This window comes from Schistocerca nitens, chromosome 2, assembly GCF_023898315.1.
Source record: "Schistocerca nitens isolate TAMUIC-IGC-003100 chromosome 2, iqSchNite1.1, whole genome shotgun sequence".
Lineage (NCBI taxonomy): Eukaryota > Metazoa > Arthropoda > Insecta > Orthoptera > Acrididae > Schistocerca > Schistocerca nitens.
In genome coordinates, this window is record NC_064615.1 from 1,110,624,249 (window position 1) to 1,110,639,482 (window position 15,234).

At 42.1% G+C, this 15,234-nt stretch overlaps 1 pseudogene; it reads left to right on the forward strand.

Annotated features, from left to right (window-relative positions):
• The first annotated feature begins 1,395 nt into the window (after nt 1-1,395).
• Nucleotides 1,396-1,524, forward strand: LOC126237753 (U6 spliceosomal RNA; annotated as a pseudogene).
• The last annotated feature ends 13,710 nt before the right edge of the window (nt 1,525-15,234 follow it).

Sequence of the window (15,234 nt, forward strand, 5' to 3'; positions counted from 1 at the left end):
AATGCTGTCTTTCCATTCAACCACATACCTGCGTTCGATCCTATGGAGAAGTCATTTAATGATTATAGCCACAAGTGAATCATATTTCTGGCACTCTCATATCTCGGAATGAGTCACATTTCTCGAACTTGTCTGCTACAGTAAAATTACAATGTGGTTTTAGTCAGTCCCTACGCATCCTGCGTCTGCTGCTATTTTCGCAGCTTTGCGCATGTGATTGTTCCAATGTAAGTCAGAACTGGGTAGACGTCGGAGAAAGGCATATCCACCACCTCATGCAATTTGTGTAGAAACAGAGCGACCTGAGTTAGTGCGACAGGAAATTCGGTGGAAATGGGCGCATTGTGGCGCGCCTCCAACTAGATACAGATACTACAGGTCCATGTCCATTCAAATCTATCTCCCCAACATGCTATCTTCGCTATTCTGCACCATCCATCAGAGAAAAATTATGAACTATAAAATCACAACTAACTTCATCCAACAGAGAACTACATCAGATTTTTAACACATCTCCCTCCTCCCATATATCGAAAACAAATAGCACATGCGTGCAGGCATCGAGCTCATGTGACGATCCTATTAAATATACAGGTATTGATCAACTGCACAGACCAGTTTAAAGCCCCATCACCTGTACTGTAGGAGAATGACCGTATCCCGCAAGCTATACTGTAAGTCACAAGAGACGCCCCCCTATGGCACTGTCTCATTGTTTGAAACATTATTTTCTATCACACTTAGTACACTGCCAAATATTTTATTCTTATGCCACGACTTCGAGATCTGTGTCAGGTTCTAAACTGACATTAAGACGTCCTGATCCATGTCCTCTCGCAGACAACACCACAAAGTACAGTTATTCGAGACATTGCACTGTGACGCGATTGACGTCATTCAAGGTGACTGCTGTGACATCAGCTGATGACGCGAGTACTGTTAGCCAAGTTGGCAGGAAAGTGACACACCCCTTGCCAAGCCCCGCTGGCGGGAAGTTTGAGTTTTGAAGGGAAGATAGGCCAACTGGGCTATCTCTACATTTAAACTCATCCGTCACATTGACTGAATAGCTGATGGCTCAGCGTTCCGTTTCGACTGATTCCTCATATTGCAGTCATGCACGCGATCACTGTTTCGGTGCTATCTACCCCAGAAGGTGATGTCCATCCACCAAACTCTTTCTCCGACTCAAACAAGCGGTATCAGTCAATCATCATGTGTTAATCAACAGCGTGCCAGTGCACGGATGGGATGGAAAAGACACCATTGATGTACTCTAATAATAAACATCACAGTTGACAGTGCTCACAACTTAGCAATTTTACAGTAATTTCAACACCAACCAACGATGTGACAGCGTGTTTTCCAATTTCAGTATCATAGCTAAACCATCCCTTCTCCACTTTGCGAGTATCATTGCAAACATGGATAGATGACTGTGCAGTACATCCATTCATTGTTAATTCTCGAACACGGCCCCTGCGCAAGGATGACACGCAAAATCGTGAAGCGTTCCACATTTTTCTTCCCCCATGAACCATGGACCTTGCCGTTGGTGGGGAGGCTTGCGTGCCTCAGCGATACAGATGGCCGTACCGTAGGTGCAACCACAACGGAGGGGTATCTGTTGAGAGGCCAGACAAACATGTGGTTCCTGAAGAGGGGCAGCAGCCTTTTCAGTAGTTGCAGGGGCAACAGACTGGATGATTGACTGATCTGGCCTTGTAACATTAACCAAAACGGCCTTGCTGTGCTGGTACTGCGAACGGCTGAAAGCAAGGGGAAACTACAGCCGTAATTTTTCCCGAGGACATGCAGCTTTACTGTATGATTAAATGATGATGGCGTCCTCTTGGGTAAAACATTCCGGAGGTAAAATAGTCCCCCATTCGGATCTCCGGGCGGGGACTACTCAAGAGGACGTCGTTATCAGGAGAAAGAAAACTGGCATTCTACGGATCGGAGCGTGGAATGTCAGATCCCTTAATCGGGCAGGTAGGTTAGAAAATTTAAAAAGGGAAATGGATAGGTTAAAGTTAGATATAGTGGGAGTTAGTGAAGTTCGGTGGCAGGAGGAACAAGACTTTTGGTCAGGTGATTACAGGGTTATAAATACAAAATCAAATAGGGGTAATGCATGAGTAGGTTTAATAATGAATAAAAAAATAGGAGTGCGGGTTAGCTACTACAAACAGCATAGTGAACGCATTATTGTGGCCAAGATAGACACAAAGCCCATGCCTACTACAGTAGTACAAGTTTATATGCCAACTAGCTCTGCAGATGATGAAGAAATAAATGAAATGTATGACGAGATAAAAGAAATTATTCAGGTAGTGAAAGGAGACGAAAATTTAATAGTCATGGGTGACTGGAATTCGTCAGTAGGAAAAGGGAGAGAAGGAAACATAGTAGGTGAATATGGATTGGGGGGAAGAAATGAAAGAGGAAGCCGCCTTGTAGAATTTTGCACAGAGCAAAACTTAATCATAGCTAACACTTGGTTCAAGAATCATAAAAGAAGGTTGTATACCTGGAAGAATCCTGGAGATACTAATAGGTATCAGATAGATTATATAATGGTAAGACAGAGATTTAGGAACCAGGTTTTAAATTGTAAGACATTTCCAGGGGCAGATGTGGATTCTGACCACAATCTATTGGTTATGAACTGCAGATTGAAACTGAAGAAACTGCAAAAAGGTGGGAATTTAAGGAGATGGGACCTGGATAAACTGAAACAACCAGAGGTTGTAGAGAGTTTCAGGGAGAGCATAAGGGAACAATTGACAGGAATGGGGGAAAGAAATACAGTAGAAGAAGAATGGGTAGCTCTGAGGGATGAAGTAGTGAAGGCAGCAGAGGATCAAGTAGGTAAAAAGACGAGGGCTAATAGAAATCCTTGGGTAACAGAAGAAATATTGAATTTAATTGATGAAAGGAGAAAATATAAAAATGCAGTAAATGAAGCAGGCAAAAGGGAATACAAACGTCTCAAAAATGAGATCGACAGGAAGTGCAAAATGGCTAAGCAGGGATGGCTAGAGGACAAATGTAAGGATGTAGAGGCTTGTCTCACGAGGGGTAAGATAGATACTGCCTACAGGAAAATTAAAGAGACCTTTGGAGAGAAGAAAACCACTTGTATGAATATAAAGAGCTCAGATGGCAACCCAGTTCTAAGCAAAGAAGGGAAGGCAGAAAGGTGGAAGGAGTATATAGAGGGTTTATACAAGGGCGATGTACTTGAGGACAATATTATGGAAATGGAAGAGGATGTAGATGAAGATGAAATGGGAGATAAGATACTGCGTGAAGAGTTTGACAGAGCACTGAAAGACCTGAGTCGAAACAAGGCCCCAGGAGTAGACAACATTCCATTAGAACTACTGATGGCCTTGGAAGAGCCAGTCATGACAAAACTCTACCATCTGGTGAGCAAGATGTATGAGACAGGCGAAATACCCACAGACTTCAAGAAGAATATAATAATTCCAATACCAAAGAAAGCAGGTGTTGACAGATGTGAAAATTACCGAACTATCAGTTTAATAAGTCACAGCTGCAAAATACTAACGCGAATTCTTTACAGACGAATGGAAAAACTGGTAGAAGCGGACCTCGGGGAAGATCAGTTTGGATTCCGTAGAAATGTTGGAACACGTGAGGCAATACTAACCTTACGACTTATCTTAGAAGAAAGATTAAGAAAAGGCAAACCTAGTCGAGGGGCATGAAAGGGAAGCAGTGGTTGGGAAAGGAGTGAGACAGGGTTGTAGCCTCTCCCCGATGTTATTCAATCTGTATATTGAGCAAGCAGTAAAGGAAACAAAAGAAAAATTCGGAGTAGGTATTAAAATTCATGGAGAAGAAGTAAAAACTTTGAGGTTCGCCGATGATATTGTAATTCTGTCAGAGACAGCAAAGGACTTGGAAGAGCAGTTGAACGGAATGGACAGTGTCTTGAAAGGAGGATATAAGATGAACATCAACAAAAGCAAAACGAGGATAATGGATTGTAGTCAAATTAAATCGGGTGATGCTGGGGGGATTAGATTAGGAAATGAGACACTTAAAGTAGTAAAGGAGTTTTGCTATTTAGGGAGTAAAATAACTGATGATGGTCGAAGTAGAGAGGATATAAAATGTAGACTGGCAATGGCAAGGAAATCGTTTCTGAAGAAGAGAAATTTGTTAACATCGAGTATAGATTTAAGTATCAGGAAGTCGTTTCTGAAAGTATTTGTATGGAGTGTAGCCATGTATGGAAGTGAAACGTGGACGATAACCAGTTTGGACAAGAAGAGAATAGAAGCTTTCGAAATGTGGTGCTACAGAAGAATGCTGAAGATAAGGTGGGTAGATCACGTAACTAATGAGGAGGTATTGAATAGGATTGGGGAGAAGAGAAGTTTGTGGCACAACTTGACTAGAAGAAGGGATCGGTTGGTTGGACATGTTTTGAGGCATCAAGGGATCACAAATTTAGCATTGGAGGGCAGCGTGGAGGGTAAAAATCGTAGAGGGAGACCAAGAGATCAATACACTAAGCAGATTCAGAAGGATGTAGGTTGCAGTAGGTACTGGGAGATGAAGAAGCTTGCACAGGATAGAGTAGCATGGAGAGCTGCATCAAACCAGTCTCAGGACTGAAGACCACAACAACAACATACACCATCAAAGTATATCAAACAGCGCTGTATATATTTCTAACACCTCGAGCATAGTGCTTAATTTACGATATATCTCTCTACGTGTGGGAGTCACAGAGCATTCTCGCTGTCTTAGGGTAAAATTAGAGAGTGAAAGACCACCCTCACACTAACATTGACCAACCCACCCTGCAGCACTGTTACCGATTTAATCTGTAACCGACCAGGAGAAGACTGCTACATTCCAGGTCTCGTGAATGAATGGAGCATACCGAGTCCTCACCCATCCAACTGCACAAGATTTCTCGAGATGCATCCATGTCGAGAACGTTAGCACTCCTCATTGATGTATGGTAACAGATTTGAAAGTGTTGTGATGTAATAGCAGACAGTTAAGAAGAATAAGAAATAGACGATTTTTATGCATGATGGAGCTCTAGACGGACAGAGTTCGAAGCATTTTTACATAAATCAACCAAGCAATCAAAGTGTTATTCCAGAGTCTAGGATCAGGACCTGGAAGGTAATGGAGAGAAAAAAAAAACACGCACTCCTAAGGCTACAACGTTCTGCACTTAAAATGGGCTATAATATTAGATCACTTGCGTTAAGACCTATAAGTCGTATGGAATGTAGCGCTGTTAATATTCCAATGTAATAAATATATTTCAAGCACATGGCATACATTCGTCTTCCCGATTTCTCTACGATAAACTATGTTATCGAACCGTAAAACGAAAAAACTACTTCCATAAAACATTTGTTCTGCGTGATACGAGCACAATATAGCTTTCTGGAGACATATAGCGTCCACTGTTCACATCCAATCATGGTTCAGAAATTATACGAGGCCTGCATCAGCCCTATATAAAACGATCGTTAGTAACAGGGGATACTTCTTACAAGGAAACAGATAAACGCATAGCAGTAGCGTCCAACACGTGAAAATCAAAAGTCATTCAGCCACTAACTCTGTAAACACCACATCTCTCAGGCAAATGTATACACGGGGATTGCAGTGCCTCACAAGCACCTATCGCTAACTTAGTTATGAATCTGAAGTCTTGATTTTACACCCAAGATGCGACAGGGAGATGGAGTACATCACATAAATCATAGCTCGTTTAGAGGAATGCCTCTGATGATCGATAGGTTTACCATTAACGACTGTGGTAAGTAGACAGTGCTTTAAACCACATACAGAACACGTGGCTGTATACGAGTAGAACGCAGACTATGTCACTGATACATGCTGACAGAACAGTGGAAAAATTGACCTGCAGCAATTTCTCCCTCTCTAGAATGCATCATCAGTCTACCATTACATCGTACCTCATTACAGCTCCATCTCAATCCATCACCGATGCAAGTAAGTTTAGAGGCGGATGGTTCTCTGCCTTCCTGAAAAGCGTCAAATACAGTAGTCAACTCACGTGTATCGCTGGTTCAAAAATGGCTCTGAGCACTATGGTACTTAACATCTGTGATCATCAGTCCCCTAGAACTTAGAACTACTTAAACCTAACTAACCTAAGGACATCACACACATCCATGCCCGAGGCAGGATTCGAACCTGCGACCGTAGCGATCACGCGGTTCCAGACTGAAGCGCCTAGAACCGCACGTGTATCGCTGGTACCTCAATAGACATACAGTATAATGCTCCCTCGAAGGAGAAAAAAATTAATGCTTCCCTGATTCCCTTCGCTTCCATGTCGATGTTTTCTCGGATTCCTATTGCTGCCGCATACTTGTTCTCATGTACAAATTGTTCTGCGCGAACCAGAAGATACGCAAGTACTTCCTCAATATCCCCGCATTTCGGTCGGATCCCGAGTTTACTCGTTTTCCGTGCGCCATTGGCTGCGGACGAATCGCGAGATATCTCGTGTTTACTACGTGCTGCCTGTAAATTTCGTCGACTTACGTGTTTACACCCGTAGACAACGTAGAAACTCCATGAACCTTTCGCTTATTTAGTATTGTGAGTATATTTCAATATATCGAATAGTTACGATTTCCATCTTGAAGTTCCTCCTGCGTTTAGGGATGACCCTATTAAGTAAATGGGGGGAAATGAAGGACTCTGAAATACTTTTGGAGGTTTTGGCTGATGTGTATTCACATGTTCTTAGTGAGAATGAAGATCCAGATGACTGTAAGGGGGAACGAATTTATGTTTATGAGGACGATTCCAGTGACAGTGACATTTTTAGATCTTTAAAGAAGCGTAAAATGGAAAAATTTGTCAAGTGCAATCGTTCAAAGGTCATCCTGGAGTCCGTACATCTCGAATGCAGTATGTCTCTGTAGCCTCTGTGATCAGCCTGAAGTTTGTCAATGATCTGTTTCAACTGTTTTGCAAGGAATTGAGCACCTATCGTGTTCAAACCTCAGTGAAACCACACCTAAAGCACTAAAGTGGTTACCTGTCACACAAAGAGACATGGAGAAATTCCCTGGCGTAAAAGATAGATGGAAAGATTATTGGTCAACAGACCTCAAATAGTTACCCCAATATTTTCGCAGATTATGAGTCGTAATAGGTAACAACATATTTTGACTTTGTGGCACTTTAATGACAACACTAAACTGAACAACAGCTCTGAGAGACTCTTCAGAGTTCAACCTATACTGGTCTATCTCTCAGTAAATTCAGGGCATTTAACGAACCAAAGAAACAGTTATCCTTAGGCAAGGTGATGGTTCTATGGAGAGGACACCTGAGGTTCTGAACGTACAATCCTGTGAAGATTCCAAACCATGGGTTAATTGTTAACTGCTGTATGGCAGTGACCCAAGCTAGATTACCAGTAACAGAGATTTACGCTGGAGAAGGGAAGAAATGAAAGAATCTAAATCTTTCAGTTCTTGGCCCTTATATTGCAATGTTGTACTATAGCTACCAGGATAATAATTGAAAGAGAACCTCTACCACAATACAAAACCACTGTCTGTGGTACTATTACTATGAACAAAGATTTACCGCAAACTCTGAAAACCAACGCATCAGGAATGGAGAGTTGGTGTAGTCTTCTGTGAAAAGGTGACATTCTTCTCTTCGTATGGAAAGACAAGCGGGATGTCAGAATGATATCAACAAGTCGGGAGGCTTCTGCCTCAAGTACAGAGAAGTAAAACTGAAAAACTGGAGAGGATATACGCAAGCTCGTTTTTGTAAATCAGTACAATGCCCACTTGATCATGTGGATCAGTGTCTTTTGTACTATCATATTCCAAGGAAACTGATTAAATGGACAAAAGATCGTCCTATACCTACTGAACCGTAATTTTTCAATTCATTTAAAAGTTACAGTACCCTGAGTCCAAAGAAAAAAGGTATAACCAGTTTCTCCTTTCGGAGGATACTGGGTCACCAATGATGATACTGAAGGCCCTCCGAATCCAGGGAGAGATACACTCAGCCCATCCCCTAGTGGAACAGAGGGAGCGCCACATAAAGATCCATCTGAAAGGCTGTCGGGTGATATGAAGCAACATGAACCTGTGCCTATTTCAGACAATGGAAAGAAGGAATTTCCTACCGGGGTTTGTGTTACCAGTGGAAAAACAAGGGAAACAAGGTATGTATGAACGCATGATCTCACAGCGATATGAATTAATAAAACCTCCTCAGGCTTACAGCTACGTCAGGGGGTTAAAATCCCACAGTCTGTGGGCTGTGACGTCACTGGTGCTTTCTTCCTCGCCAAATGTGGTAATGTTTCCATCCCACGTCTGTTACTGGAGAAACTGGATATCTTGTTAGTGATACTGGTAGTATAAATTACACCAAATATGGCATGCTCCTTACTGGGAAGAATTTAAATATGCTTTCATGCATTACAGAACGTTTTGCGGTAATATTATGATTTTTAAAATCCGTGATCAAGTGGACTGTCAGCAGCAGTTAGAGAAGGGGCGGTCTGTAATGTTAAGAAGGAAAAGTGTGGATCATTTAACTGTTATCTGTGTGGCAAATTCTCCAGGTTCGTCACTGTGAGACATGGCGTCAACGCAAAGCTATCTTTTCCCCTACATGGAAACGACTGTGTGACAGGAAGAGGAATGCTGGAAAAGAATCGGCAAGGAAGCACTGGAAACCGTTTCCAGGAAATATAAACATCCTGCAGCTGTGCCATGTGAAGTGGGATCAGACAACGTTAAATTGGACGTTCTAATGGAAGAGCTGCCTGGAATGCTGCACGAGCTTTGTGTGCTCGACTGGTAGTCGATTTCTCTGCATACCAGGCAGGCTAGTGGACAGCCTCCTAGCCAGAAGGACACGGTTAAACGGCTCTCATCAAAACAGATATTTTCTTTGTACGGCCTGGGCTGTTCACCTGTCGCCTTCATGGCGTCTGGGGACGCCAACCTCGCCGACAGACACCGCTCCTGTCACAACGGAGTGCGCCGTCGGCAGGGCACTATTTAGACGCGCCAGTTCACGTGCTCTCGCAGCACCACGCACATATTCATCCTCTCCCCACTATTTAGGCCACCGCCAAACCGTGAGAAGTCAGTCACATCCTACGCCCCATGTTGGTAGTGCCAGCAGGTCCAGCCAGCCACACCAGCAGTTCAGTCTCATCGCTACCAGTTGGTAGTTCCAACAGTTTCGTATCAGCGCTCCAAATCGGCAGACACAGTCCTGTTCATCCTGGTCTGCACCAGCAGCACATTTGCCATCACATTCTTCCAGCACCGGCCCAGTAACGTCCTGGGTCGTCACACTGCCACCTGCTACAACTCTGGGTTTCATCATATAGGCACATCATGGAGAGTGTCACAGGAGAGGTATTTCTGTTGTGTGTAGTTATGCACATATTCATCAAAAGACATTATAACTGAATTTCATTTTATTAATAAAGTTCTTCTTTTAAAAGCGTCTTCAATCACCCCACAGAAAGAGGGTACTTTCGTTATCTTTTGGATCTGCACATAATGCAAGGTTTTTGTCGGAGTTTTTAATAAATGGGAGACCTGCGACTGCCTAACATCAAACCAGGTTTTCTGTGTGGAAGGGGACTGCCAGGGAAACAGCAATGTGATTGGGATTGACAAATGTGGATGATCTCGAATTGTAAAGTTGCATAATAAAATTATGTGTCAAAGCACAAGTCCAGGCATGAAAAAAGTTATCTTTAACCACCTTCTATATTTCATAATATATGTAGTACATGCACGTATGAGAAAGTTTTGTGCCCTCCTTGACTATAGAGCACTCTATTACCAGGCTGGAGGCTACAATATACTGCTACAGAACGCATCGTGTGCTTGACCCTGTGCAAGACTACGTGTTTTAATCTCTAAGAAACAGTATTTACAATGTACTATGTGCCAATGATGTACATGTGGTGTCACTCAACAAATAAATAGCAGAACAGCTGTTGTGTGGTGTTTATCAACGTTCTCAGTTTGTCCACTGGGGTAATAAGAATACACGAAAATTGACTGGTGTATAAATAAACTTGCTGACACTCAAGACAGAGAAGAGCTTATAAATTATGTTATGTCTGCATACAATTTCAATTATGTACCTGTAAACTATGTGATGATTCTTAAAACTCATATAAAAAACGATGATATAAGTATCACACGGAAGTGCTATAGTAAAGCAGGGGAAATATATTTCTCTCAATCCAGGACATTCTTTCCACAATACTGTTACTGTGGTGACTCAATTAACTGGACACACTGTTGTCATAAGTCATTCAGATAATCGAAAATCCAAATAACTGAAGGTATGAATGAAACCGATTTTTGTAGTATTAAGTCTAGAAGGATAACCTTTGTCGCCTTTCTATAGTTGTATCTTTCTAGGGTTAATACATTATGATAGGTGTGTATCTGAAACAACGAAAACAAATTACTCTTATTAAAATCAACAAAAATATGCTTTTATTAAGACATTCGAGACACATATTCGTAATTATGTACATACACTCCTGGCAATGGAAAAAAGAACACATTGACACCGGTGTGTCAGACCCACCATACTTGCTCCGGACACTGCGAGAGGGCTGTACAAGCAATGATCACACGCACGGCACAGCGGACACACCAGGACCCGCGGTGTTGGCCGTCGAATGGCGCTAGCTGCGCAGCATTTGTGCACCGCCGCCGTCAGTGTCAGCCAGTTTGCCGTGGCATACGGAACTCCATCGCAGTCTTTAACACTGGTAGCATGCCGCGACAGCGTGGACGTGAACCGTATGTGCAGTTGACGGACTTTGAGCGATGGCGTATAGTGGGCATGCGGGAGGCCGGGTGGACATACCGCCGAATTGCTCAACACGTGGGGCGTGAGGTCTCCACAGTACATCGATGTTGTCGCCAGTGGTCGGCGGAAGGTGCACGTGCCCGTCGACCTGGGACCGGACCGCAGCGACGCACGGATGCACGCCAAGACCGTAGGATCCTACGCAGTGCCGTAGGGGACCGCACCGCCACTTCCCAGCAAATTGGGGACACTGTTGCTCCTGGGGTATCGGCGAGGACCATTCGCAACCGTCTCCATGAAGCTGGGCTACGGTCCCGCACACCGTTAGACCGTCTTCCGCTCACGCCCCAACATCGTGCAGCCCGCCTCCAGTGGTGTCGCGACAGGCGTGAATGGAGGGACGAATGGAGACGTGTCGTCTTCAGCGATGAGAGTCGCTTCTGCCTTGGTGCCAATGATGGTCGTATGCGTGTTTGGCGCCGTGCAGGTGAGCGCCACAATCAGGACTGCATACGACCGAGGCACACAGGGCCAACACCCGGCATCATGGTGTGGGGAGCGATCTCCTACACTGGCCGTACACCACTGGTGATCGTCGAGGGGACACTGAATAGTGCACGGTACATCCAAACCGTCATCGAACCCATCGTTCTACCATTCCTAGACCGGCAAGGGAACTTGCTGTTCCAACAGGACAATGCACGTCCGCATGTATCCCGTGCCACCCAACGTGCTCTAGAAGGTGTAAGTCAACTACCCTGGCCAGCAAGATCTCCGGATCTGTCCCCCATTGAGCATGTTTGGGACTGGATGAAGCGTCGTCTCACGCGGTCTGCACGTCCAGCACGAACGCTGGTCCAACTGAGGCGCCAGGTGGAAATGGCATGGCAAGCCGTTCCACAGGACTACATCCAGCATCTCTACGATCGTCTCCATGGGAGAATAGCAGCCTGCATTGCTGCGAAAGGTGGATATACACTGTACTAGTGCCGACATTGTGCATGCTCTGTTGCCTGTGTCTATGTGCCTGTGGTTCTGTCAGTGTGATCATGTGATGTATCTGACCCCAGGAATGTGTCAATAAAGTTTCCCCTTCCTGGGACAATGAATTCACGGTGTTCTTATTTCAATTTCCAGGAGTGTATTTTTTAAAATTACTAAAATACTTCAACCTTAATCATGAAATACCTGACAGAAGTCAAATAGGAGGGTCACTGTACTTTAAATTTGTTTCAAATATTTGGCAATTGTCATTTAACATGAACAATTTTTTCTCTTCATTGGTTCAACACCAAGAATTCTTTTTAGTTGTTGTACACTCACAGTACCATGCACAGTTTTTCCAACTGTTTGAAAGCTGTTTCCAGTTTCAATTTCGTCATCCCACATGATCTGAAAATCTTGAACATTACAGTCGCAAGTAAGCCACTCTTTAATATCATCAGCGTCACATTCCTTGCATATTTCTATGTTTATCACAAGGTGGTTTATATCCTAAAAACAGAATCATCCATATCATTCCTGCCCACATTTTAATATGCTGTTCCATTTTTAGTTCAAACTCTTCATTTCAATCAAATCCCACACATCTACAACCATATAACAACACTCCTTTAAATTGGAAAATGACAAAATGGCTTCTATATTATCTTCGTCAATTGTTAACATCCACTTAAAAGTTGTTCCCTATAAAGTCGTTTTTATGTTTCAGTAACACTTTGATCCATTGGTTGTAGCAAGGATGTTACATTAGGAGGTAAAAATTTTACTGTAAGCATCCCATTTTCTCTCTTTAACATTTCAGCCGAAGAATTGATTGGTATGTTATCCAGTAAAAGTAGGACTTTTCCTTGTTTACCGATTACGTTTTGAATTTTTTTTTTTACTTCAAGGATTGAATTGTTGAATATTTCAGCTTTTATCCATGTGCATTTTTGGTTTTCATAAATTAAGGAACCCTGATATTTTTGATGAATCTTGGGGTTCTTGGATTCTCTGATAAGGAATGAATCCATTTTATTGTCCCTGATATGTTTGCACAAACTAATATTGTTACTCGCTCTACACTAATTTTACATACTGGAGCTCAACTGTCTCAATGAGAAGGTGAAGATTTTCGTGGTAATGATTTCCAATTTAATCTGGTTTCATCAGTAAACAAACTCCAAGTCAGTCAGTTTCGCCCAATTCTTTTTTAAATCATCTTTCAAATAATTTGCTACATCTACATCAGCTGACATTCTTCCGCCTTGTATTTACAATTCGGGAATTCCATAATGAGTTTTAAATCTGTACCAACATACATTACTTGTCACAAACGACTCATCGCCACCTATATTTTTAGTTAACTGTAAGGAATTTCCACAGAGCAAAGGACCTGGTTGCCCAGTTGACCGTTTTTTGTAAAAACAAACAATACAAAGCTTCTTACAAAAGTTCACTTACGGATTTCTTCATAACTTTTCGATGTTTACTTCCATCTTTACTATGAAATGTGCATGTCTATTTCAAAATTAAATCGGTATTCTTAACATCACTTATCCCAGAAGTACCTACAACATACTTGTTGCTAACTTACGACCAATTTCTTCTTTTTATAATGAATCAATATTATTTCTTTTATGTTTAAGTGATAACACCTCTCTCTTGCACTTTGAGATTTTAGTAGCACAGACGCAAAATGGCACAGTGAGATAGTGACTGGCAACTATGTAACTCAAAGAATAATGAAACCTGCTCTGTGTAACTTAAACATTCATGAAACACGCGGGGTGCTATCATGTAGTGCTAGCATGATGTGTCCATGCACGCACTAACTAGACTATAAAGATATCTGCTCGAGGTTGACAATCCAGATAATCGCGAATCCGTATAATGGAGGTCCGGATAATCGGGTCTCCACTATATTGCCGAATTAGGACTGCTACCCACAAACAATGTTATCCCACAAGTCCTAAGAAAAAGAGTAAATACATCACACAGACTTAACTCATTGCCCATTATAGAAATTACGCTTTTAAATGGTGTTACTCTGGTGGATGTACGAAAAATAATTGGAAATATAAAAGGTCGAAGACAAAAAACGAAAACTGGAGTATACAGTGTAGATAACTGACATTAAGGAAGAATATAAACTGCAAATTGTAAAAACAAAAAAACTGTAGAAGATGTGCAGGCAAGGCTCAAATATTGCTTTAAACATAGTCTATGGTGAAAATGGGCTACTACAGGGGAGTATAAAATATCTTAATTTGTTGTAAATAGCACTGTTAAGTGGCCACATGTTGGAGTTCTGACCGAAATGATGCATTGGAGCATATTCACTTCATTAAAGGACACATGAAAATCTGTTTATAAAGCTCCATTCTCACCTGGATCTGCTTAAAAAGTATGATTACATTGTATCTAAATGAGGTGGACTGCATGGTGTGCAGACAGTAACAGAAGAATCGTTTGCAGAGCTTAAAACCTACAGAATAACAACATTTACTGATCAGTCGTTTGCAAAAGTTGTAATCATAAAGGTAGCATACACCCTGGAAGATGTAGAGTGTTATAACAATAGGACACATTTGTTTTAACATAATTGCTATAATATATATATATGTACTTTTTGCCAATCCTTTTGTAAGACGATACCATCCGATTCCTATTTTTATGTTGTCTTATCAATGATGTGGGCCATTTCACTACTGAAGGTTACAGTTTAAACTTTAAAACGGTAAAGTGAACCAAATAAAAGTTTCTTGTGCAGCTGACGACTGACTTTTAGTCTCTGTTGACCTTAAAAGTGTGTTTGAAACATTTATGTGTTAACATTGATTGTTGGGTTGTAGGAAAGCGTCTACACTTTTCTGTTTGTGATTCAGATCAATGATGAAGCCGCCATTGAAAAAAGTATCGTTTGATATTGTACATAAAGTTTGTGTAAGACAGATGAATGAAATTAGGAATACCTTCCTCAATGCTTTACTCTCTGCTTTTGGAAGCCTTCATCCACACTAGTTTATCGGTTTTCTGGCGTGCTTTAGCTTTTACATCCAATTCCAGAGCATCGTATATATAACCAATCGTTCATAGACTCCATTTTGTTGCTCTAGAGTTTGTAAAGCAGTTTTTGAATCTGTTAAAATCAAAATTTTGTCACCCCATGGTATGCCACACTCGACCTCATCCTTCATGGCAAAATCTGCTGCTGTAAAAATGTTAATTTCCATAGGGCCAGTTGTACAATCTCGGATTAAATTCACTGATAGCTGACCGAGGAACAGGCTAACACACGTTAACCTGGAGCGCGCATTGTATGACACCATTTTATCCCCCGGTTACTTATTCCTGGAACAGCATTCCCATACAGTT